General features: G+C 43.7%; 1 protein-coding gene across 10 annotated transcripts in view; it reads right to left on the reverse strand.

Annotated features, from left to right (window-relative positions):
• IL34 (interleukin 34) overlaps positions 1-27,409 on the reverse strand; it is a 57,717-nt gene that overhangs the window by 20,606 nt on the left and 9,702 nt on the right. The window contains exon 1 of one of the 10 annotated variants that reach the window (XM_055304733.1): positions 11,259-11,325. The exons of 7 other annotated variants lie outside the window; for them this stretch is intronic. The gene's annotated coding sequence lies outside the window, so the exon portion shown is untranslated. Of the gene's footprint in view, positions 1-9,753; positions 9,858-11,258; positions 11,326-27,409 lie in introns of those variants that run through there. 2 more of the 10 variants (XM_055304732.1, XM_055304734.1) reach the window with 2 other exon arrangements.

Here is a 27,409-nt window from a genome sequence, read left to right on the forward strand (position 1 = left end):
GGGGATCACCAGGGGCGAATGGAGGTCCAGAGGCAGGAAAGTTTTCTCAGGAAAGACAATGATTGCGATCCTTAACCCTCCCAAGAAGCTCCCTTTGGTTGGAAGCAGGACTAATGCCAAAGAAATGCACAGCTTCCATCAGAGGGCAAGGATCCAAACAGTTTTAACACTAGCTTGTAGTACTGATAAAGATCCATAAGGGGCAAGCTGTGTGCCTGGAATATCCACTGCATTGCTATTTACATTTGAAGAAAGAACACTGGAAATAGCGTACTTCCAAACCACAGGAAAGTAATTAGCATAATCTGATAACTAATTGCTATTGAGCGGTGACCAGGTGCCAATGGGTGTACAAAATGATTATACCTTTTTCTCCTTGTGGCAACTCTGTGAATTAACCCTCCTGTTTACTGAGAAAAACCAGATTGAGAAAATAGGAGAAGGAAGTCTTTTCAACCAATACTGCAGAAACTCCTGGACATCCTTAGACAAAAAAAGAAAATTAAGCATAACCCTTGCCTCATGCCATGCATAAAAATAACCTGAAACCTAGGAGAAAATCTTTGTGGCTTTGAGATGGACAAAATTTTCTTAAATATGAAACCCAAAGCACAAACCATGGGAAAAAATGGGGGGTGATGGAGGACCAAGAGGAACTTAGAATTATGTTATCGGAGCATACATTTTTGTGGTTATCTATTTACAGCAGGTAAATGGATCTCCCATTTAAATAAATGTGGCTAGATTTCTGAAGTGTGAATGACTCTAAGGAAGAAAATGTGCAGGTAGGATACAGACTCTAAACTTTAACAAGTTCAGACTCTGAACTTTAGTTCAAATTCTGGCTCTGCTTTGCGGTGGGAGAGGTGAGGATTCTCTTCCTGCCTCAGGCTCCTCATCTGTAAAATGGGCTTGATAGGAACTTTCACCCTCAAAGGGTTATATGAGGATTTACGAAGTTTCTTTTTATGGAAAGCTCAGACCATGAGCTGGTGCAGAGCGCAGAGTTGCTCAGTATTTATCATTGTTAGTATTCACTATTATAAGCAGCAGTAAAAATGAGTTTTGGAAAACTTATGCCTCCTCTTTTATTTTTGAATGATTTCCTTTATTGCTGTTGCTTTTGCACCATCAATAGAGATCTGTGAGGAAAACACTTACTTGATTGTGAAAGAAGAAAGAAACCCAGTGTGGAACTACTCATGTGGGACCCCTGAATGCTCTAAATAGCCCCTACTTTAAGAAAGCTGCTGCTGACCCTCTGACAGACTCTGACCTCCAATGTTAACCTCCAGCCTTTGACCTCCAACAAGCAAGGAGACTCCAGAGTGGAAGAAGAGAGTATGGAGGCTCCACACAGTGCTGTTCTCAGAAGAAAGGGATAGTAGACAGAGGGACCCCAGCAGATCTCAACACCTGTAAACTTCCTTGGAGTAACAAGGATAAAAGAAAACAAAGCAAAATAAAAAGTAGTAAGGTAGAAGTCAGTAGCTGGAGGGTCTTGATCCTGACAGCACCGGGGATGGTAACCTCTGCAGAGGGTTATCCTCTCTGTGCATCAAAGAAAATAATTAGCACCAAGGAAATAGCTGAGATCATGAGGACACAGAACAGCTGGAATTCTCACACGTCACTCTTGGGAGTGTAAACCAGTACAATCATTTTGGAAGCCTGGCAATTCGAATGAGGTTCGAATTGCCCTGTGATGTAGTAATTCCACTCCTCATACTTAACCCATAGAAATCAAAACATAGGACAGCCCCAGTGGCGCAGCAGTTTAGCGCCGCCTGTAGCCTGGGGTGTGATCCTGGAGACCCGGGATCGAGTCCCGCACTGGGCTCCATGCATGGAGCCCGCTTCTCCTTCTGCCTGTGTCTTTGCCTCTCTCTCTCTCTCTCTGTCTCTCTGAATAAATAAATCTTTAAAAAAAAAAGAGAGAAAGAAATCAAAACATATGTCAACAAGAAAATGAACAAGAATATGCATTGCCACTACATTCGTATTTGGAATCATATAGAGTTCCAAAAACTGAAAACAATCGAAATGTCTATCAACAAAAGAAAGGATATAAAAACTGTGGTATAATCACACAACAGAACACCACCCAGCAAGAAAAAAGACCTACTGATCCATGAGAAAAACAAAAGGCCATATCTTAAACACATTATGAGCAAAAGAACAGACGCAAAGGAGCACAAGCTACATAATTCCATTTATGTGAATGCAAGAATAGGCAAAAAAAATTAACCTATGGTGACAGAAATCAGAATGGTGGTTGTCTGGGGTGGATGGTGGTGGTAAGAATTCACTGGAAGGGGGCATGATGGAAATGTTCCAGTTCTTGATTGGGGTGGTGATCATGGGTATACACAACTGTTAAAAACATCTGTACAGGATTGAATAGTGTCAATTCCAAAATTCACATCTACTCGGAAACTCAGAATGTGACCTTATCTGAAATTAGGATCTTTGCAGATGTAATTAGTTAAGTCAGAGTAAGGTCATACCAGGTTAGGGTAGGTCTTAATCCAATGACTTAGTGTTCTTATATGAAGAGTGAGAGAATACTATGTGATGATGAAGATAGAGATTGAAATGGTATTGAAATGGTATGTCTACAAGCCAAGAAATGCCAGGAACAGCATGCAGCCCCCAGAAGCCAGGAAGAGGCAATGGAAGATCCTCCTCCTTCCTTCACAGATATCATGGCCCTGCTGACACCTTGATTTTGGCTCCAGACCTGTGAGAGAGCACATTTCTGTTCTTTTAAACCACTAGGTTTGTGGTACTTTGCTTGTAGCCCTAGGAAAACAATATACCATCAAATGGAACATTTAAAGCCTGAGCATTTTAAGTAAATTATACTTCAATTTAAAAAGTTTTAAATAGGGCAGCCCTGGTGGCGCAGCGGTTTGGCACTGCCTGCAGCCTGGGATGTGATCCTGGGGACCTGGGATCGAGTCCCATGTCGGGCTCCCTGCATGGAGCCTGTTTCTCCCTCTGCCTGTGTCTCTGCCTCTCAGTCTCTCTCTGAATAAAATAAATAAATCTTTTTTAAAAAAATAAAAAAAATAAAAATAAAAGAATAAAAATTTTTAAATAGCTCATTGGAAACAGCAGGCTAGGGATGCCTGGGTGGCTCAGTGGTTGAGCATCATCTGCCTTTGGCTCAGGGTGTGATCCCACGGTCCCAGGGTCAAGTCCCACATCGAGCCCCCTGCATGGAGCCTGCTTCTCCCTCTGCCTCTGCCTCTCTGTTTCTCATGAATGAATGAATGAATGAATGAATGAATAAATAAATAAATAAATAAATAAATAAATAAACAAAATATTTTTTAAAAAAGGAAACAGTAGGCTAGTGTTGAAGGCTCCAACCTGGCTCCTGCTTCACACCTGATGGAGAGCCAGCCCAATGCTGCTCAGTGGGAGAACCCAGACATTACCCAGCTGGACCCTCCTCACTTCCTTCACACTCATCCACCATGAGAAGCTGTCCCCTTTGCCCACAGCAAAAATGTCCCCTACACCCTCTCAAAAACAGATACTATAGTTGTGTATGGGCAGCGCTACCCAAGAGAGCCACCACCTTGCAGACTCAGCATTCAAAAGCGAACTAGCCCACACTTGAGGGAGCTCTAAGTCTTGGAAATAAAGGCTGCAGAAAAACCTGATCAGGAGCCAAGAGTGTTAGGCCAGCTCTTCTTCCTTAGCCCACATATGTATTAGCTGAAATGTCAACTTTAAGGAATCTTTCGTTCCTCTGCCTTCTGTAGCCCAGACACTAACAAAAAGATTATTTTTCTTCATATTTTGTTTCATCTTAAAGCCCCTGACCTTGAGAACTTGCTGGTCACTTGTCTAAGCACACTCTGCAGATATCTGCATGAGGACTGAGGTCAGTGAGGGTCAGAAAGGTCACTGAATGCAGGGACCAGCTGGCTCGATCCCCACTGGATGTTTTAATCCCTACTCAGTCTCCTCCACATTTACTGCAAAGAGCTTGCCATGTATTAAACTCACTGACTTCTTACAATGAGGCTAGAAGTAGGAACTGTTCTCATCCTCACTTTCCAATGAGGAAACCAAGGACCGGAGGGATGAAGTAACTTGTCTGAGATCACACAGGTAGTAAACCAAAGAATAGGGACTAGAAGCTCAGTCTTAACCACTAGGCTGCATTGCCAAGTGGATACCTCTTCTATGGCTTGGGGACTCCATCCCTCCAGTGACCAAGAACCCAAAGATTTTTCGTTGTTACAGACCCAGACTCTTTTAACTTTTTCCCCCCTTCCTGAGAAAACTTAGGGCAGTGAGTCCCAAGTTTATAATAGCCCAGAGTTTCTGAAAGCATATTGCAACATCCTCTAAAGTATTACATAAACAAAACTGACTATAATAGAATAAAGATTGCTTAGCTACATTTTTTGTGGGGTTTTGATATGTTTTGTTTTGAAATTAATCAAAACAACAATGGAGCTAAACATAAAAAGTCTGAGATAAGAATCATACAGTTTTTCCTAAATTTGTGGAAAACCCCAGTTTCCTTCTTTTTCTTTCTTTTTTTTTTTTTTAAGTAAGCTCTACACCCAATTTGGGGCTTGAACTCATGACCCCAAGATCAAGTACATGTTCTATTAACTGAGACAGCCAGGTGCTCCAACTCCAGTTTCTGTTGCCCATTACACCAAGAAAGAGTTTGGAGCTGGGTTTCCTGGAAGAGAAACTAATGATTCCTTACTTTAGTAAAGGCCACTTCAGCCCACATGGACTGATTCTATGAGAAGTTCACAGTGGCAATTGGCTTAGTCAACAAAGCTTCTCCAGCAAAGTGGCATAGCACCATTAAAAGACCATGGGGAATTTATTCCAGGAGTGCAAGAATGGTTCAATACTAGGAAACCTTTTAATACAACTTAATAATAGGTCCTAGGAGAGCCATAAATGTAATAAATATTTGACAAAACTCAATACCATTTTCTGATTTTAAAAATCCTCATTGGGCAGCCTGGGTGGCTCAGTGGTTTAGCGCCGCCTTCAGCCCAGGGCCTGATCCTGGAGACCCGGGATCGAGTCCCACATCGGGCTCCCTGCATAGAGCCTCCTTGTGTCTCTGCCTCTCTCTCTCTTCCCTCTCTCCCTCTCTCTCTCTCTCTCTCTGTGTGTCTTTCATGAATAAATAAATAAAATCTTTTTAAAAAAATAATATAAAATAAAAATCCTCATTAAAGTAGGATGTGATGAATAATTCCGTAACATGATAAGGCATATAAAATTCAGATAAAAGCCAGCACTGTGCTTAACTAAAAGGCCCCAGAAGCATTCCCACTAAAGTCAGGGCACATCCACATGTGCCCACTATCATTATACAGAAGGTACTAATCAGTGCAATTAAATAACCTAAAGAAATTAGAGAAATAGGAATTGGATAGAGGTAAAATCATTTCCATTTATATACGGTATGAATTCCATACAAGAGAATTGACTGAGAAACTACTACAAGCAATAGAGAAGACTCCACAAAAAAGATAAAATGTCTAGAAATAAACTTATCAAAAATATACAAGCTATTTACTAAAAAATTATAAACAATACTGAAGGACACAGAAGATTTTTTTATGGAAAGATATACCATATTCTGGGATAGGAAGATTCAATGTCCCTTCTATGAAGTTAATGCGCAAATTTAAAGCAATTTCAATACACTTCACAAAAGAGGATATTTAAATGGCCAACACATATATTTTTAAAGTGCTCTAATTCATTAGTCATTAGAGAAGTGAAAATTAAAACCACAATTAATTACCACAACATATACCAGAATGAATACTATTTAAGAGACCAACAAAATCAAGTTTCACAAGGATGTAGAATAATGGGAATTTTCAGACACCACTGGAAGGAGGGCAAATAGTTACATATCTATTTGAAAACAGTTTGGCAATGTTTTCTCAGGTTGAACACATGCATATCCCATGGCCCAGACATTCCTAAGTAAATATCCAACAGAAATGTGTATATATGGGCACCAAAAGCCCTCTGTTACATCAAAAGCTGTTTGTGGCAGCATTATTCATGGCAGCATTATTCATGACAGCCAAAAGCTGCAAACAGGGGTGCCTGGGTGGCTCAGTTAGTTAAGTGGCTGACTCTTGATTTCAGCTCAGGGTCCTGGGATAGTAGCCCCGAATCAGGCTCCATGCTCCGCACAGGGAATCTGCTTAAGTTTCTCTCTCTCTTCCTTTGCCCCTCCCCCCACTCACATATGCACACACTCTCTCTCAAATAAATAAGTAAATCTTTTTTAAAAAACCCTGGAGGTGGGGATCCCTGGGTGGCACAGCGGTTTGGCGCCTGCCTTTGGCCCAGGGTGTGATCCTGGAAACCCGGGATCGAGTCCCACATCAGGCTCCCTGCATGGAGCCTGCTTCTCCCTCTGCCTGTGTCTCTGCCTCTCTACATATATATCTATCATGAATAAATAAATAAAATCTTAAAAAAAAAAAAACCCTGGAGGGAAGCCTGCGTGGCTCAGCAGTTAAGCGTCTGCCTTTGGCCCAGGGAGTCCTGGGATCGAGTCCCATATTGGGTTCCCTGCGAGGAACCTGCTTCTCCCTCTGCCTATGTCTCTGCCTCTCTCTGAGTCTGTGTCTCTCACAAATAAGTAAATCTTAATAAAAAGATTTTTTTAATGTTTTTTTTTAATTTTTTTATTTATTTATGATAGTCACACACACACAGAGAGAGAGAGAGAGAGAGAGAGAGGCAGAGACACAGGCAGACGGAGAAGCAGGCCCCATGCACCGGGAGCCTGACGTGGGACTCGATCCTGGGTCTCCAGGATCATGCCCTGGGCTAAAGGCAGGCGCTAAACCGCTGCGCCACCCAGGGATCCCTTAATAAAAAGATTTTAAAGTTCAAATAGAAAAACAAATCAGCAAGAATAGCCCAAAATGTAACTAAAAATATGGGGAACAGCCCTTCCATATACTAAATATTTTTTAAAATATTATAAACCTTACTAAGCAAAACTGTGGAAAAATTAATGAATATGAATCGACAGAAACCAATGGAAAAGACTAGCTAATTCTGAAAGAGACTCACAGACCATGAGAAAGGAGCTTAGCTTCTCATTTTAGCAGGGAAGAGATAGGCAATGGGAAGGGGGTTGATTTGGATTTATACCTCATAGCATGCATCAGAATAAATTCCAAATGCATCAATATTTGAATGTTAAAATAATAGAGAAAAATAAAGGACGTGTCCTGTTATCTTGAAGTGGGAAAGACTTTTGTACCCATAAGTCAACATTCAGAAGCTGTAAAAGACTGATAGATTTGACTACATGAAAATAAAAATTCAGGCATACAAAACAAATAAACAATCCACAAAATAAAAGAAATGCTAAACTGGACACAATTTGTATCAAAGGCAAAAGACTCACCTCCCTAATAGATAATCACTTCCTAAAAAGAAAAAAGAAAAAGGCAACCATCCAATTTTAAAAATAAGTAAAGACTGAACAAAGAAAAAAAAGAGACCAAAACAAAACAAAACAAAAGGCTCTTAACTATAAAGAACTGGTGGTTACCACAGTTGGGGAATGGGGGAAATAGGTGAAGGGGATTAAGAATATACTTATTGTGGATGAGCATTGAGTAATGTATAGAACTATTGAATTAATATATTAATATATGTTAATATATTGTATACCTGAGACTAATATAACACTGCATGTTAACTATACTGGAATTTAAATTTTTATTTATTTTTTTAAAGATTTTATTTATTCATGAGAGACAGAGAGAGAGAGAGAAGCAGAGACACAGGCAAAGGGAGAAGCAGGTTGCATGCAGGGAGCCTGACATGGAACTCGATCCTGGGTCTCCAGGATCAGGCCTGGGCTGAAGGCAGCAGCGGTAAACCGCTGAGCCACCCAGGCTGCCCCAGAATTTAAATTTTTAAAACAAATGAAAAATAAATAAATTTATTATGGTAATTGTTTCACAGCATATGTAAGTCAAATCATTATGCTATATACCTTAAATTTTATAATGATGTATGTTACTTATATCTCAATAAAACAAAAAAAGTAATTTAATTAATTTTTTTAAGATTTTATTTATTTATGAGAGACACAGAGAGAGAGGCAGAGACATAAGCAGAGGGAGAAGCAGGCCCCATGCAGGGAGCCTGACGTGGGACTTGAATCTGGGTCTCCAGGATCAGGCCCTGGGCTGAAGGCAGTGCTAAACCACTGAGCCACCCGGGCTGCCCTAATTTTAAAACAAAGAAAAGAATATGAGTAAGTCAACTATAGAAAAAGAAATGGTCCTTAAACATATCATGAGTTTAAAACTTTTCTTAACAGGGGCACCTGGGAGGCTCAGTCAGTTAAGCATCTGACTTTAGCTTAGGTCCTGATCTCAGGGTCCTGGGATTGAGCCCCCGCATCAGGCTCTGCACTCAGCAGAGAGGCTGCTTCTCTCTGCCCCTACCCCTGCTCATTCTCATATTCTCTCTCTCTCTCTCTTTCTCAAATAAATAAATATAATCTTTAAAAAAAAACTTTTCATAACAAATTTAAATTAAGCCTCTGTTGAGTCACTTTCTCACCTATCAGATTGGTAAAAATCCAGTGATGTGACAATTTAATGCATTGGGAAAGATGTGGGAAAACTGTAACTTTTCATCCAAAGCTGGTGGAGATGCACGTGAGCACTAATTTTATGAAGGGCAAGTTGGCAATAGCTCCCTAAATTACAAATGCAGATACCTAGAATCCCATTTCTCGGCATCTATCCTGCATATAAAATATGCACCTGCAAAGTGCCACACGTACAAGCAATATCTGTAATAGCAGACTGGATACAGCCTGAGAGTTCACCACACAAAGGAATAGCATGATATTCAGGGAAACAAGCAACACACAGAAGTGTGTATTTTATTCTGTAAATTGTGTTCAGCAGAGGTAGCAAAGCATTGTGTGTGTGTGTGTGTGTGTATATATATATATATACACACATATAAACATATATACACATACATAATGTATAAAACAGTTTATTCATGCAAATACAATCATATACAAGTATATATAAATATACTATATAAAATATGTACACTTGTGCATACCTGTATCTGCATAAAGAAACTATATTAGAAAAATTCACACTGAAGTATGAATGATTGGCAGTTCAGAACCTCCCAGAAATAGTGCATCCTTTAAAGAGGATGCTTAAGAAACAAATACATTCATCTGTCATTTGGAGGACTTTTTATCAGAGTGATAAAATGAATTGGAAAAATGTGCATAGGGCAAATCCAGAGATTTTGGGAGTCATGAGGGCAGCCATATATAAGGAGATTCCTTAGCTATCCCAAGGATCAGCCTTAATTAGATTAGACTCAATAAACTAAAAACAGTTGCCTAGGAGAGAAGGGTACTGGGTGGTTATGGAAAAGAAAAACTTTCAGTATAGTCCTTTTTTAACAAGATGTTAAAACTATATGAATGTACTATCTAATGAAAACAGTGAACAGTAAAAGAGAAGAGGTTCTTGATCAAAACCCCCAAGAGCTACCCCAGCACCTGTTCCAAAAGCCTCTGTCATTTATAATCAGGTAATGTTAAATATTTACGAAGAGTTTTATTACCCTGTAGCAGTTCACTGAGTTTGCCAGAAACATCAATATTCCAAGGCATGGTGTGAAAGGAAGCTCTTGAGCAACCCGCTTCACTTCTCTTAAACTTACCTTTAAGTTTCTTTTCAACTCAGCAAAGATAAGGAGAAAATAACATCACAAAATTGCTGTGAAGTGCTGGTGTGTGAGTGCAGGAAAGCAGCGCAGAATAAGCTCTTGCATGTAACAGCTGCTCCACGGCCAAGCCTCAGCTAGAACCATCTTAGACATGAGCGTCAGCCCTTCTCAAAGGTCAGTGTGAGAATCACTGGGAGAGGTTATGAAAGCACAGGCTCCCAGTCCCCACCCTCAGAGATACAATTCACTAGGTCTGGGACCCATGAACTCCTATCTCTAATGAACTTCTATTTCAGGGCGATGTTTATGTGGCTGGTTTATGGACACATTTGAGTAATCTGGTCCAGAGCAAGGCACTTCAACCTGTGACGTGTGGATAAATCACCTGGGAATTCTGTTACAATACAGATTCTGATTCAAGAGGTCTGGAATGGGGATTGGGACTCTGCATTTCTAAACAAGCTCCCATGTATTGCAGGTAATCCTGATCTTCACACACTGAATACCAAGGTTCATGGAATAGCCAATTCCATTCATTTGACAGAAAACTGTGTCTGGGGAAAGGTAAATTATTTGCCCAAGGTTCCCTGGATGGTCAGGGTAGAGACCAGATGAGGGCCAGTCCAGGGTGGCCACCACTCCTACCCTACAAAGCTGCATGAACCAACAGTGATGCCGACGCTTTAGTAGATGGCGTGGAAATTTACTGAAGCAGGGGCACCTGGGTAGCTCAGTCGGTTGGGTGTCTGACTCTTGACTTCAGCTTGGGTCATGATCTCAGGGTCATGACTTCGAGCCCTGCACTGAATCCCACTTCAGACTCCACACTCAGGGGGTGTCTACTTAAGATTCTCTCCTTCTGCCCCTCCCCCCTCTAAAATAAATAAATCTTTTAAAAAATTTATTAAAGCATAGAAAGTCCTCCAATCCTCTGAGAAATAAGCCACATACTAGAGAACTTACTTTGCTCAAATCATCAGTCCATTCTTTTTTAAAATGCACTTTTGGCAAAATTATTTCTTCAGCTTTTAGCACCTTCTCCTCCAGTGACTCACACCTTTGACAGGCCCTCCTGCAGGAACCTGAGGACACTCAGCATTCCTTTCTTCCTTCCTTTCTTTCTTTCTTTTTTTTTCTTTTTTTTTTTTTTTTTTTTGACACTCAGCATTTCTTAACATGTGTGGCCGTATTCTGGGGAAAGAGGGGTGGGGAGAAGTAGATCCCTGGGAAAGCTAAACAATCTCCTGATATATGACTCCCTCATGACCTCAAAACCTATACACCTGTGCTGTATGCATTTTTCCAGCTCACTTTATTACCCTGAAGAGTCCATCAAACTACAGATTTACTTGGATTAACAAGCATCTTCTTTTCAGGATGCATGGTCTCTGAGCTGCCAATCTCTCTTGTTTTAGAGCAAATTATGCTAAAACAGAGGGAGAGGGCTAGAATTCAGGACACTAAGGTCTCTGGACTAATGAAGGCAGAGGGAGACTTACCTGAGATGGAGCTTGAACTGGGAGTACAGCTGCTGGTAAACCACAGCAGCTGCCTTGGCCTCTGCACCACATTTACCAGCAGGCTCCACCCTACCCTGGTGCCTCATGGCTCTGAATGGCTTGTGGGAGGGCTTTGCCACTAACCTGCTGCGTGACTGAGTAAATCACAGTTTTAGAGACTTTCAGAGCTGCAAGGAACAACCCTTAGGGGTCCTCTGGTCCTCCGATCCTAGAACCCCAATTTCTTTTTTTTAAAGATTTATTTATTTATTTATCAGAGAGAGACAGAGAGAGAGAGAGAGAGAGAGGCAGAGACACAGGCAGAGGGAGAAGCAGGCTCCATGCAGGGAGCCCGATGTGGGACTTGATCCCAGGACTCCAGGATCACGCCCTGGGCCGAAGGCAGGCACTAAACCGCTGAACCAGCCAGGTATTCCATCTGAAGTATTTTTAAATAACACCCGAGAGTCCTCCCAACTGAAGTAGGGACTCAGTCAGTGGCCCCCTGGGTGGGGGAGGAGTATAATCTCCCCAAGTATCTCTGGCAAGGTGACTTGGAGGAGGACATAGGTTGCTGTGGTTGCAGTTCTTTCCACCCCTCAGCTGCTAGGAAATCTGTACAACAGTGGGTGAAGGGGATCTGGTGGATGCCAACCCTTGCCTCCTGTTCTGAGAGTGCCTCAGATGTGTTTCTAAACAAGAAGCCCCAAAAATCACAAAAGAGAGAAAGAAGATAAGGAAAGAATACAAGCTTTTTTTTTTTTCCCCCATTTCCAAAAGAATCTTGGAATCTGCACTTAGAATATCCTAACTGCTGCCCTGACTTCCCGGCAGCCTACAAGGTGGCTCCTCCCCCAGCTCCACCCACTGTCCCCCCGCACGGATGGCCCAGCCACACATCAGACTGACTCCTCCCTAAGGACTTTGCCTGTTTCCTCTGCCTAAATGTTCCAGCCCAGACTTTTTGCCCAACTGGCTCCTTCTCGTCAACTCAATATCACTGACAGAAAGGCCTGCTCTGATCATCCCAGGTCATTCCCTGTCCCACCTCCTGTGGCATGTCAGCACAGCACTGACCACTCTGACATTATCTCAACTATGTTCACTTGTATGTTATCTGGTCTTTCCTTTACAAGGAGCCTTGTCCCCAGAGCCTGATACCGGCTTTGCACACTGGAGACCACAACACCTGGTGAATAACATCCAAATGAATGAATTGCACATTTAAGCCAGAGGCTGAAATGCCAACAGAGAAGTACATTAGCTAAACACTCTGCACCCCCAAGAAGTAGGAGGAAAACCAGGCAGGATGGAGAATGAGAGAATCTACCAAGAGTTTCCTTGCATACTTGATTCTTTTCTCCTCCCCCAGCTCCCTCTCTCAGCATCTACCCCTCAATTTGGAGCTAGAGTTAACATCGACCCTGGGGAGATCCTTCCCCTTTCAGACCTCTTGAAATGACCAGGGGCATCTGGGTTCCACTTCTAGCTCTAGGTCTGAACCCCTTTCCCCACAGGTACCCAAGTAGGCCACAGTGATAGTGCCAGTCTGGAGGGGTTGCTGAGAGTCAGCCTTGGAGGCACACAGCACCAACTTAAGCTAGCAGAGGGCAAATTCCTGTCCCTTTGCAAGGCCCCATTCCCTCCCTTAACCCTCTCTGTAGCTCCTCAAGCTCCAGGATAGTCTCCACTGCACCTGCAAGGGCCCTGGTCACCTATGAGATTATGCAGCATTTTCCACATGCCAGGCACCACTCCAGCTGCTTGATGCACACTTGCTCACTCACCTGCATGATGCTGAATTATGGTGGGTACTCCACATCTCACAGTATCATCATATCTGTTTTACAAATGAGGAAACTAAAACTGAGAGGTTCAGCCACTGGCCGAAGGACAAACAGCTAGTGAGTGGGGGCATCTGGATTCAAATCCCAGCCGTGGATGCTTTAGTTTCATTAAGTGGTTTGTCACTATACAGCTGCCCAAAAAAGTAAGATCATTACCTTCATTTCACGTAGAAGGGAACTAGTCACAAGGCCCGGGCCTGGTGGGCCACTGTCCACTACACCAGGCACCCCTTCATGAAGTGCACAGACTGGCCAAAACCGATAGCCAGCTACCACCATCTTGGTTTGGCAAGAGTTATAGTGTATAGAACTGGGGGCTCCAGGGAGCTCAAGAGCAGCATACTATGGCTAGGGCGAGACCCTGGTGTCTCCCCTACACATACTGTGGGGAGCAGCCTCCTGCACCTTCAATTATCTGGAGGCTCCCTGGGGCTGTTCACCTGGGGCCACTCACCTGGCAAGCCAAGACTGCAGTGTCTGGCAGCGCTCTCTCCCCCACTGTGGGGATGACTGTGCCCAAAGCTGAGACTCACTGGGGGACAAGAGATAGGATCCCCATGTTCTAACCTCCTAGTCTCATGCAGTACCAGGAATGAAGAGTTGATTGAACATTCGAAAACCGGTCATTGTAAATTCCTCCCATTAGCAAGCTAATAGAGAAAAACCAGATGATCATCTTCAGTAGATGGCAGTAGATTTTGGCCCCTTTGACAAAGTCCAATATCCACTCCCAATAGAAATTCTCAGCATATTATTAAAGAATACAAGGCAATTTTCTCAACCTGAAAAAGGGCATATATGAGAAACTTCCAGCTAAATGGTGAAAGCGCAATGTTTTTCCCCTAAAATTGGGAACAAGATGACCAAGAAACAAATTCAGCAAACCCTCAGGACAAAAGATCAAGCATACAAAAACCAATTGTATTTTTATTTAATAACACTAGAAGTTGAAAACAACCTAAATATATACCAGTGAGTGAATGAATAAAAAATATGAGAGACCAATACAATGGAAGAATGAACGACCAATGCACACAACATGAGTGAAGCTCAAAATAGTTACACTGAGTGAAAGGAACCAGACATCCCCCAAAGAAAGATTACTACTTTGTAATTCCATTTATTTAAAACTCTGGGGATCCCTGGGTGGCGCAGCGGTTTGGCACCTGCCTTTGGCCCAGGGCGCATCCTGGAGACCTGGGATCGAATCCCATGTCAGGCTCCCGGTGCATGGAGCCTGCTTCTCCCTCTGCTATGCTCTGCTCTCTCTCTCTCTCTCTCTCTGTATGACTATCATAAATAATAAAAAAAAATTTAAAAAAAAAGGAAACTTAAAAAAAAAAAAAACTCTGGAAAAATCCAAACTAATCGATAGGGACAGAAAGCTAACTAGTGGCTGTGTGGGGAGGGTGGGCGGGGAGGGAGGAATTTCAAAGTGTGAAAAAAAAAAACTCCTGGCAGTGCTTGATATAGTCATTATCTGGGTTCTGGTATAAATATTCAAAATCAGCAAATTGTGCCCTTTTGTGTAATTTATTGTACATCAATTTCCCCTCAATATGCTATTTTTAAAAGATTTTTATTTATCTGTTCATGAGAGATACAGAGAGAAAGGCAGAGACACAGGCAGAGGGAGAAGCAGACTCCCTGTGGGGAGCCTGACGTGGGACTCGATCCCAGGACTCTGGGATTACGACCTGAGCCAAAGGCAGATACTCAACCACTTAGCCACCCAGGAGCCCCAGTATGCTATTCTTTAAGCACTGCATATAAATTGAGGTCCCCACAACAGGCAAATTCAAAGAGACAAGTAGAATGGTGGTTGCCAGGGGCTGGGGAATGTGGAGAAGAGAGTTACTGTTTAATGAGCGTAGTTTCTGTTTGGGATGATGATAAAGTTCTGGAAATAGATTTACTGGTGATGGTTAGACAACACGGTGAATGTATTTAATGTTACTGGGTTGTATACTCTTTAAAAATGCTTACACTGGTAATTTTTATATTATGTGTATTTACCACAATTTTTAAGAAGTAAAAATAAAAAAGGAATCCCTGGGTAGCTCACCGGTTTAGCGCCTGCCTTCGGCCCAGGGCGTGACCCTGGAGACCCAGGATCGAGTCCCATGTCGGGCTTCGTGCATGGGGCCTGCTTCTCCCTCTGCCTGTGTCTGCCTCTCTCTGTGTGTCTTTCATGAATAAATAAATAAAATCTTTAAAAAAAAAAAGGTAAAAAAAAAACCCTCAAAAATGTTGCATATAAGTAGACACTTGCATTTGAGGGGAAAGATGAGGGCTCTCTGCTATTCTCAAACTATCAAGGGGTGTCTATCCTCAGAGGTTTCAAACAGTCCTCCTCCCATAGGACAGACTCCCTTCTGACAGAACAAGGCCCTCATGATACTTGGCTCCATGGACCCAGGATTGCCAGGGGACAGTCAGGCTCCCACCTCTGCAGCAGGCACCCCTCCATGATGCCTGACTGGCCTTATTCCCTTTGGATTTGCTGTTCCTGAGCAGAATACCCTTCCCTCTTCACATGCCAACCCTCCCACCTTCTCCCTCCTCCATGCCAACACCGCCAACCCAGGTTCTCATATGCCACCCTTGACCTACAAAAGGCTGCCTGCCTTCTGCTTGTTCCAGATGTCCCTCTTTCCAAGGGAGGCTGTCCCTCTGTGCCCCCAGACCCCTGGTGCCCCTTGTCCTTTGGCCTGATCACAGTGTCCTGTGCATCTGGTCTGTCTCATCTTTGAGCTGGGAGCCCCTTAAAGTCTAAGACTTTGTCTAACTCCCTTTGTCTCCAACTTTCAGATTCCAGTTTAGACCCTGCACAGCCTATCAACTGCCAAGATGTGGGCTGAACCAGTCCCTTTTTTACCAATTCAGGAATGTCCCTAGTGGAGAACAATGTGGGAAAATGGAATTCTTGGTGAACAGAGCAGCTTTGTTTCTAAGTTTTTGGCTCATGGAGGGCGGACTCTGGGGACTTGGGCAGACCCATGCAGAATGCCAGGAAACCTAGCCATGGCTTCTCCTTACTGACTCCCCCTTCCTGACTTGGACCCAGAGAGCAAATCATTTCTTTTCTCTAGACTTCACTTTCCTCATCTGAAAATGGAGCTTGGGGAACTCCTCTTCAAGGTGAGTGTGAAAGGAGGAGTGGTAGGGGAGGGCACATGGGGATGTTTGCACAGGTCCCCACTGTGGGGAGCACCTTGATCACTCAAGGTCCATTTTCCTGCAGAGCTTTGCCTCAGACTTATTGAGTTTGGGTTCAAGCCTCACTCTTCCAAGGGTGCTGGTGGGGGTGCCCCTGCCCTTGGCGCACAGATGGCCTGTTCTGGCTCATGGTCAAATTTGTTTTGTTTTGTTTTAAGACTTTTTATTTATTCATGAGAGACACAGAGACACAGGCAGAGGGAGAAGCAGGCTCCATGCAGGGAGGCTGACGTGGGCCTCGATCCCGGGTCTCCAGGATCAGGCCCTGGGCTGAAGGCAGCGCTAAACCGCTGAGCCACCTGGGCTTTCCCCAAATTTGTTTTGTTACACCTTCCACGAGCAATGCAGGCCTGTGCTTGTAACAACGAGTGCACCTGTGATTAAATGATCACTCACTGAAGCTTCACATCTCTCTGCCCTGCAGGAACACAAGCCCCCCTGAATTCCTAGCTATGCCTATCATGAGACACATGGAGGCGTGTAGCAAAGGGCTGGGTATCTTTTCTGCTAACATACATTAATGTCACAGCTAAGGAAGAATGAAACATAGAGCCCCTGTCCCTGCATCACTTGGAATAGGAAGGTCTGGGGCTGGGGGAGAGCTGCCAGCCTCCTCACCAGACCACAATCCCCCCTCCCCACTCACACATGCCCAGTCTGACTCAAGACTGGCCTGGCTCCCCCATAAGCCCCACTCATGTCCATACTTCTTTGTATAAGAACATGAAACTTTGGGGGACACCTGAGTGGCTCAGCAGTTGAGCATCTGCCTTCGGCTCAGGTCATGATCCTGGGGTCCTGGATGGAGTTCCGTATCGGGTTCCCCACAGGAAGCCTGCCTCTCCCTCTGCCTATGTGTCTGCCTCTCTCTGCGTGTGTCTCTCACGAATAAATAAATTAAATTTTTTTTTAAAATAACACAAAACTTTTTAAACAGGACATGAAGTCTCCACTTCAGGGTTAAATTCTGTTCTATACACAGCATTTGTAATGGGAGCCTCTCAAGTGCCCAGGGCTTCGCACACAAAGATGAAAAGCTGCAAGCCCCAGCCTCAAATGGCTGACACTGAGAGGGAGGCCTGATCATAGAGCAGGCTGGTAAAAGTTGGGGAGATAGGTGCCTCAGCAAGAGTACAGAAAGGACAGGAGACAAGGGAGGGGCTGGCAGGCTTCTTGGAGTAGGAACCGCAAGGGGCCTTTACCACCTTCCAACAAATGAGGAGAAACAGCTCCATGTACCTCATGAAGGGACCCAGCCTAGGCAAGGAGGGTTGTTCCAGAACTTTCAGAAATATCTGTTACCAGAGTCAGGGGCCCAGAGGCTGGCAGTCAGGCCCATCTATCCTCAACAAAGAGATACAGGGAGGGATCCCTGGGTGGTGCAGCGGCTTAGCGCCTGCCTTTGGCCCAGGGCGCGATCCTGGAGTCCCAGAATCAAGTCCCACATCAGGCTCCCTGCATGGAGCCTGCTTCTCCCTCTGCCTGTGTTTCTGCCTCTCTCTCCCCCTATGTCTATCATGAATAAACAAATAAAATCTTTAAAAAAAAAAAAAGATACAGGGAATGAGCAACTTTGGGTTGTACCAACCACCCAGCTTCCTCCTCCTCACCCAATCCCCCAGACTTTCCCACAGTGGGCCTCAAAGCCAAAGGAACTCCAACTGAAATCCTCTTCCCTCCCTTCCCTGTCACGGTCCTACTTCTGGACCTCACTTGCTTTTTCTTCCAGAGACATCCCTTAGGTGCACTTTCCACAGCCTCTGCTTCCTCCTGCCATTCCAGAGCATCCGACATAAACAAGCATCTCTATCTCTCCCTCTTACTTTTAATTCCAAACGTAGACTGCCAACGGTGCTTAAACAGTGTGTTGAATAGCAGCCCCTAGAGTTCCCATTCACCTGGAACCTCAGAATGTGACCTGTCACACAAGAAGGCCAGAGGAAGACAGAGGCATAATCACAGGGATGCAGCTGCAAGCCAAAAAATACCAAAGACTTCAGGAACCAGAAGAATCTAGGAAGAGGCCAGGAAGGACACCCCCCCCCCCAACTTCCCAAGCATTCAGAGCCCTTGATCTCACTTCCAGTCTCCCAACTGTGAGATGAAACACATCTGTTGTTTTAAGCCACCCACTGCAGCCCTAGGAAATGAACACAAACCTGTTCTGCTCTTGTGACTCAACCTGTCTGGAAGACAGTGACATTATCTCACTTCTTTTTTTCCTATTAGCTGTTAAGTATTCCACAAGTGATTTCATCTGTCTCCTGTTGATGAACATCTAGGCCTTTTCCAGGCTTTCACTTCCACAGCTAATGCTGCGGTGGTTGTCCTGGTACAGACAGGAGAGTGCCCCTGGAGAAATGCACAGGTAGAGGCAGAAGTGCTGGGTTGAGGAAAAGGTACAAAATTTACACTTTTGAAAGCTATTGCAAAAGGACCCTCCAAGGAGAGCAGACACCTGACATTCTTAAAAGCAGTGGAGGAAAGTTTTTCATCAGTTCACTCATTTGTTTTTAGTTGTCCTTATTTGGTGTTTTTTGTGTTCCAAATCAATGTAAGTTTGTTGTCACCAATAACACAATACAGTACAGAGACATCTGTACTTGTGTCTCTCTTCTTAGGAGGACTCAAGATCTGATGTCTCCCTCTTGCCCTTTGTTCCTCTCTCTCTCTCTCTCCTTTGCAGTATTACTGGTGCCAACACCTGTACTTCCCCATCTTTCTCCTCGCTCACACTAATGCACGTGGACATATGTACACATATAGAGGAAGTTTGCTTGTTTGTATTAATAAAACCAAATAACCAGATCCACAGAACTTGTCCCCTCTCCCCTGCCCCACTTCACAGTAGGCAAATCAGCAAGTCAGTATTATAATTTTATTAATCCTTTAGAACACACACGTTCAGATATCACCCTCCATAAATGGGATTATAGCAGATATTTTGAGGGCCAGGTGTTGTAGATATTTTCAGTGTAATCTTATAACCTTTTTTTTCCCTCCTCCTCTTCCATCTCCTTCAGCCCCACACAAACAATCCTAATGGGCAGTCTTTGCTCCCTTTTTCATACAGATCTGTTTAGAAATATACAAATATATGCTTGTGTGGGATGTGGGGTCAAGATTTGCTTTCTGTGGGGTTGCTTTGCAAAAATGGGATCATATTAGCATTCATCTCAGAGCACCTGGGTGGCTCAGTGGTTAAGTATCTGCCTTTGGCTCAGGGCATGATCCTGGGGTCCTGGGATTGAGTCCCACATTGATTGGGCTCCCTGCAGGAAGCCTGCTTCTCCCCTGCTTATGGCTCTGCCTCTCTATGTCTCTTATGAATAAGTAAATAAAATCTTTTTAAAAAATATATTAGCACCCATCTTCATTCCTTATTTTTCTCACTCAGTAATAAAATCCCTCAGGGAAATCCTTCTGAATCTTTTAATAGCTATATAATATTTCCTGGCTGCCAGACTTTTGCTTTATTTCCAGCTGTTTGTGGTGATGGGGGGTTTTGTTTTGGTTTTTTTTTGTTTTTGACATTCTGATTAATTCCACAGTAAACCTCTGGTGACATTTATCCTCTAGCTTTCTTTTTCATTCTGCTACTGCCTCCCTCGTGGTTGCTGGTTTCCTAATGTATTTTGTAATTTGGGCTTTTTGCTCAAATTTGACAAGCATCTTACAGGCAGCCTGAGCAGGCGGGGTTGAAAGTGTATCCCTCCGAAGAGGTTCTGCTTCTGCTTCTGTGAGATGTCCCAGAAAGACACTAGTCAGAAATAGCTTTCTTTTTTTTTTTTTAACTATAGCAAAATACACACAATATGAAACATACCATCTTAACCATTTTTAAGCATACAGTTCTGTAGCATTAAGTACTTTCATACTGTTGTGTAACCCATCTCCAGAACTCTTCATCTTGTGAAACAGAAACTCTATGCTCTTAAACAACTCCCGATCTCCCCTTTCCCTTGTCCCCTGGCAACCAACATCCTACTTTCTGTCTCTATGAATTTTCCAGCCAGGAATAGCTTTTACATTCATTTCCTGGCTCAAGATGCTCTGGGTTCACAGGAATTGTATAAATCGGATCCCAAATTCAAAAGAGGGCAGGAGTGCTGTTATAAATTTCTCAGAAGAGGCCTTCCCCAAACCAAGCCAGATTAGAAGAGTTTCCTTCTCTTCTGCCTTTGAAGCTGAGTACTTTTCCTGGCCTTTTTTTTTTTTTTTTTAAGATTTTATTTATTTATTCATGAGCAACACAGAAAGAGAGAGAGGCAGAGACACAGGCAGAGGGGGAAGCAGGCTCCACACAGGGAGCCCAACGCGGGACGTGGGACTCGATCCCGGGGCCTCAGGATCACGACCTGAGCAGAAGGCAGACGCTCAACCACTGAGCCACCCTAGCAGCCCTGGCCTAACTTCCACTGGAAGTTTAAACCCTGGAGGATCCCTGCTGTATGTGAGCATCAGAGCTCTCCCTCTGCCTGACACACGATCAAAACATTGTCCCCGCCCCTGTGTCTATTTAAACCCAAGTCCCTGCATTTCCAGACCAGCAAAGGGCCCTCCGGGCAGGCAGAGCAGCCTCACTTCTCTTTTGTCTCTTCCCCAAGGGCTATCCTATTTCCACGCAGCTCAGCTATGCATAAAATGTGTGCTTTCTGTCCTACATTTCTAGATGTTTTACAGTTTTCCCCCACAGATGATCAAATCTTCCATCTTGCTGGATAGGAATCTCCTGTTTATTTTAGCCTTAACTTTTCATGGCTTCTGCCTCATTTCTTCAATAGAACCAGAGGTCTGGACATTCACCAGGCATAGTTCCCAGTGTACATCCAGGAAATGCTCAGGGAAAACCAGTAGAATGAGGGGAAAACAGCCAGAACGTTCTGTCAGGGTCAGGGGATGGACGTGGAGACCGTGCTACCTCTGCTTCAGGGATGTTTGGGGCCCATAAAACCTGTGTTGATAATGTTGGTGAGGTCCTAGGATGGAGCTAGGACCACCTTTGACGAGACAGTGATGATAATAATAGTGGCTAATGTTGGGATGCCTGGGTGGCTTAGTGGTTAAGCATCTGCCTTCTGCTCAGGGTGTGATCCCAGTTTAGGGATCGAGTCCCACATCAGGATCCCTGTGAGGAGCCTGCTTCTCCCTCTGCCTGTGTCTCTGCCTCTCTATGCCTCTCATGAATAAATAAATAAAATCTTTTTTAAAAAATAGGGGCTAATGTTAGTCACTTTGTCACTTAATCACACACACACACACACACACACACACACACCAACAAGAGAATCACCCTCACATTAAAGACAAGGAAACCAAACTGGTGGCTGGGAGAAGGTGGGGGGACAGGGCAAACAGGCCATGGTGGCTAAGAGAACACTTTGGTGATGAGCATGGAGTAATATATGGAATTACTGAATCACTATGTTTTACACCTGAGACTGATAGAACACTTTATGTTAACTCTACTGGATTAAAAACAAAAAGGAGGGGATTCCTGGGTGGCTTAGCGGTTTAGCGCCTGCCTTCGCCCCAGGGCGTGAAACTGGGGCCCCAAAATCGAGTCTGAGTCCCTCATCGGGCTCCCTGCATGGGGCCTGCTTGTGTCTCTGCCTCTCTCTCTGTGTCTCTCATGAATAAATAAATAAAATCTTTAAAAAAAAATTCACATGTGGGGAAAAAAAAAGACAAGCTTTCGTATGTTAATTCCCTTTGATATTATTAAAATCACCACCTACTAACCAGAAGAAGAAGAAAGTTCAGCAAGTTGCCCAAGGTCACACAGGAGCAGGTGGGAGAGCAAGCATCAAATCTAAGTATGTTTGACCCCAGAGACCTTGCTGGTAACTGCATTAGAGGATGGCCTGCAGGTAAAGGGAAAAGGATGGCCACATACCCCACTCAGCAGTTCATGCAGTTACAGGAACCTGCCTATGCCCAAGAGAGGCCTGGCTCAGGGGATAGAGCCCATAAACACCTGGAGCTGGAGGTAAGATGGGAGCTGGTCGAGGCAGGACACTTGTCCAGAGCTCCAGCCATTGGGCCCAGAGAGGAGCTGTTCCTCTTCACCATGGATGGGCGGCATTCTGTGCTTCCTCAGAGGCTAGGCTGTCTGTGGCCTTCGAGCCCCAGAGGCTCCCCTAGTCCCTTGCTGTCTGGGCCGGGAGCTGGGAGGTCAGTTTTCTTGTCTTCCTAGCTGGGCAGCTGGCTGGGCAGAGGCGTCCATGGATCTAAGGCCATGGGAAGGCTCCTCACAGGCAAAGGAAGACAGCCTCTCCACCCACTCACACCCCGCCCCCTCCAGGGCTGGTGATGTTGAAATTCCAATTAACAAGGAATCAGCCTCTAAAGCAGCATAGACACAGGGGAGACAGGAGAATGGAAGAGAGGAAGAGCTGAATCAATTCAGAGTGATTCAGGAAGCTTCTGGACCCCTCCCCTTCCTTCTCAGCACACCCCCACTTCTCCCAGCATCCCTCATCTCCCAGTGTCTCTTCATTTCCCAACATCATCTCACTTCTCCCAAATACATTCTCCAAGATACAATCCAGAAACCACTATTGACAGATTCTCACATCAACCAGTAACAGCATCTCCATCAAGTAATGTGCTTTTTCATCAAGTCTACTGATGAGATAGTATATAACTGACTATAAAAGGCACCAATAAAAAAAAAGGCCCCTCAGCCCCTCCAGGCGCATGAGCCTCTTAGGCTGTCTTCCTTCATCATGGGGCCTGGAGGGATGGTTGGTATTCTCACCTCCAGCTTTTGCCTCCAAGTCGTCTTACACATCAGTGCTCCCTAAATTAATGTGCTCATCAGTTCACTCCCCAGCTCAAGAATTTGTATTGATTCACTGCTGCCTGTCACAGCAAGAACTGCCTGGCTTTCAGGACCATCTATAGTCTGGCCTTGTCTTGCCTATTCAATATAAATTCCCATGACACCCCAACAGAGCTTCTTTGTTCCAGATAAACAGCCTTCTCTTTGCTGTCTAGAGTATCTGCCACATGGCTTCATCCCCATGCCTTGTTCACTTGAGCCCCTCTTCTCCCTTCTCAGTGTCTTTTCTCATCCTCATTCTCTATCCTTCATCCTGTAGCCTGTCTACCCCTTTTCCTTGCATGAAGTCTCCTTTGACCAGCTGGCCAACTTCAGTCCATCCCTTCTCCAAACACCTATGATATTTATTGTTCACACCATAGAGACTAGCCCTTAAACGTCCTATAGATGTTCTTTGGGCCTGCCTCCAAGATCACCAACCTGACTGTGATTTCAATAAGGGTAGAGAACTGAATCCCACAGAGTGTAGGGTGGTTCTGGGCATATAGTGCCTGCACACTCGCCATTAACAGTGAAACAATGCACATGGAAATATTCTGCAACCCTTAGGCAAGACAACAAATGCACAGCAGAGCTCTTAGTGTTACCATATTCCACAGATAATACACCTTTCTCCCATTCCTTGGATTTTGACCTCTCCTCTGAAATCAGGATAAATGGTGTATCAGTATCATGATTTAATTGACAGTTTCTCCCTCTCTCTGTTTCTTAGTGGAATATAAAATATTGTTGCCGTTTTTTTTAAACTCAGCAGTTTAGCACCACCTTCAGCCCAGGGTATGATCCTGGAGACCCAGGATCAAGTCCCACATCAGGCTCCTTGCAGGGAGCCTGCTTCTCCCTCTGCCTGTGTCTCTGCCTCTCTCTCTCTCTCTCTCTCTCAATCTCTCTCTCTCTGTGTGTGTGTCTATAAATAAATAAAATCTTGAAAGAAAGAAAGAAAGAAAGAAAGAAAGAAAGAAAGAAAGAAGAAAGAAAGAAAGAAAGAAAGAAAGAAAGAAAGAAAGAAAGAAAGAAAGAAAGAAAGAAAGAAAGAAAAGAAAGAAAGAAAAGAAAAGAAAAGAAAAGGAAAGAAAGGTAGGTAGGTAGGTAGGTAGGTAGGTAGGTGAGAGCCAGAGAACTACCCCAGACCCAAACTAGGGGGAAGGGTCTCAGCTCACCCAGATAGTCAGCATCTGAGCTGTTTAAGTGAGGCACTTACAACTGTATCAAGTTGTGGAGAAGGACTCCTATTGTGTGTGCCACTATTCTGGGTGCTAGGACGCTGTAGAGGCAATACAGTGTTACAGCACAAGCACAAGTTTTGCTTCAGAGCCCATTTCCTCACCTGTAAAATGGGAATGAAATTTCAGTCACTGGCCCTCGTCCTGGACAGCAATGAGCTTTTTTACTATTACACGTATGACAAACACAGACAATAATCAAGGCAAATATTCTTAGCAGGGTTGAGGAATGGGTGGAGGGCAACATACATGGAGTTGTAGGGCGTCCACTGGTTCCAGTGTCTGAGGCAGAGATGGGAAATGGGATGCCAGAGAGCCTAGTGCCACGTCTAGGAAAGTAACCTCCAATCTGGCAGATGCCCAGGTAAGGACGCCAACTTGGCCCAGACTCAGACGCTCAGTCCTCAGAAGCCCACTGCCTCTCTTTGGCTCTTCATCACAGCTGTCCTGAGCGGGGCCCCTTCTCTGTCTCTGAGGATGCCCTGGCCACTCCCCTTGCAGTGTTTGTTTCAGTATGGATAAATCTCTTTTCTCCTAAGGTCAGCCAAACAACGTTAGGCTGGTCCCTAGAAGAATGGGTCTAAGAAATTAGAGGAAACAAAATTACAGAATTAAAATGCAGTCATCTTAGCAACAGGATTTCTTAGTCCTTATTCTGATATGAATCTGGCCCCAGACTGGGTTAGCAGCCTCCTCACTGGTACCTATTTGCCTTGGCAAGAAGTCCTCCCTTCTAGAACCTGCTTCCTCTGGTCTTGAGCAGCAACAGCCCTGCCTCTAGCTTTTGGCAGGAGCAGCCTCACTGTTTAAGCTCTTGAAGAATTCAACTGGCCCAAGAGAGTCTTCCTTTGGCCCTCAGCTCTCCCACAGGGATAATACCTGCCAGGCAGAGTCCTCGTGAGAACTGGAGATAAAGTTGGTGGTGCCAACTACAATGAATGTCAGCTCCACGAGAGCAGGACTTCCTCTTGTTCTCTGCCCCATCTCCTGTGCCTGACCCATAGCAAATGCTCATGGATGTTTGTTGAACTAATCATAAATATTAATAGGAGCTTGAGTATACAATCTCTAGAAGGACCCACAAGAACCTAGCATCAGTGAATGTCTTTGGATAGTTGAAAATAGAGGGCCAAGGAATAGGATATATAAAGGAAGCTATTTTTCACTGTAAACCAGTCTGTATCTCTTGATTTTTTTTCTTTTCTTTTTTTGCTGTGCACATGTATTACCTATTTGAAATTAAAAACACAATACTCTACATTAGGACCAAGACAATGAAATACTTTGGTAAAAATCTATCAAGATATGTAGAAGATAAAACTATAAAACTGATGAAAACCAAAGAACACCTAAATAAATGAAGAGAAATGCCATGTCCGGACAGAAAGACACAATTTTTAAAGATGTTTGTTCTCCCCAACTTGAGCTCAATGCCATCTCAATCAAAATCTCACAAAGTTATTTTTGTAGATATCCACAAACTGATTGTAAAGTTCCTGTGGAGAAGCAAAAGACTAATACTGAAGAACAGGCCTGGAGGGCTGATAGTACCCAATTTCAAAACTTAGTAGAAAGATATGATAAACAAGACAGTGGGGTATTGGCAAAAGAATAAACAAATAGATCAATGGAACAGAATACTGAGCCCAGAAACAGACCTACATAACTATAAGCAGCTGATGTTTGACAAAGAAACAAAGGCAACTCAATGGAGAAAGGACAGTCTTTTCAATAAATGGTGCTGAAACAATTGGACATCCACATGGGAAAAAAAAGAATACAAAAACAGATCTCAGACCTATATGCAAAATGCAAAACAACAAAACTTCTAGAATATAACACAGGAGAAAATCTTGGTGACCTTGGGTTTGAAGAGTTTTTGAATACAAGACTCACAATAAGAAAAAAAAAACTCAATTAAAAATTGGACAACAGGGGCACCTAGGTGGCTCAGTTAAGTGTCTGCCTTTGGCATAGGTCATAATCTCAGGGTCCTGGGATCAAGCCCCACATTGGGTCCCTTGCTCAGCGGGGAGTCAGCTTCTCCCTCTGCCCCTTCCCCTGCTTGTACTCTGTCTCTCTCTCTCTCTCTCTCAAATAAACAAATAAGATCTTTAAAAAAAATAAAAATAAAAAAGGGACAACAAATCTGAACAGACACCTTACGAAAGATGGATGAATGGCAAATAAGCACATAAGATGTTCAGTCATTAGGGAATTGCAAATTATTTTTTTTAAGATTCTATTTACTTATTCATGAGAGACACAGAAAGAAAGAGGTAGAGACATAAGCAGAGAGAGAGGCAGGCTCCATCCAGGGAGCCCGATGTGGGACTCGATCCTGGGACTCCAGGATCACCCCCTGAACCAAAGGCAGGTGCTCAACCACTGAGCCACCCAGGCATCCCGGGAATTGCAAATTAAAACAACAATGAGATAGAATGACGCATCTATTACAATTTGACTAAAATTTTAAGAACTAACAATACTAAATGCTAGAGAGAATGCAGAGCAATAGGAGCTCTCATTGATTGCTTGTGGGAATGCAAAACGGTACAGCCACCTTGGAAGACAATTTCTTAGGAGCTAAACATAGTCTTACATTATAATTCAGCAACCATGCTCTTTGATATTTACCTAACTGAACTGAAAATTTATGTCCACATAAAAACCTGCACCCACACGTTTATAGCGGCTTTATTCACAATAATGGAAAGCTGGAAGCAACCAAGATATTCCTCAATAAGTAAATGGATAAACAAACTATAGTACATCCATATAATGGGACATTTTCCAGTGCTTAAAAGAAATGAGCTATCAAGCCATGAAAGGATATGAAAGAACTGTTGGTCCTTTTTTTTTTTTTTTTTTTTTAATGCTGGCTCTATGCCCAATGTGGAGCTGAACTTACTTACAACCCTGAGATCAAGAGTTGTATGCTCTACCAACCCAGCCAGCCAGGTACCCCCATAAGAGCATATTTTTAAAAGTGAAAGAAACCAATCTAGAAAGGCTACA

The sequence above is a fragment of the Nyctereutes procyonoides genome, unplaced genomic scaffold (genome assembly GCF_905146905.1).
Source record: "Nyctereutes procyonoides isolate TBG_1078 unplaced genomic scaffold, NYPRO_anot_genome, whole genome shotgun sequence".
Classification (NCBI taxonomy): Eukaryota; Metazoa; Chordata; class Mammalia; order Carnivora; family Canidae; genus Nyctereutes; species Nyctereutes procyonoides.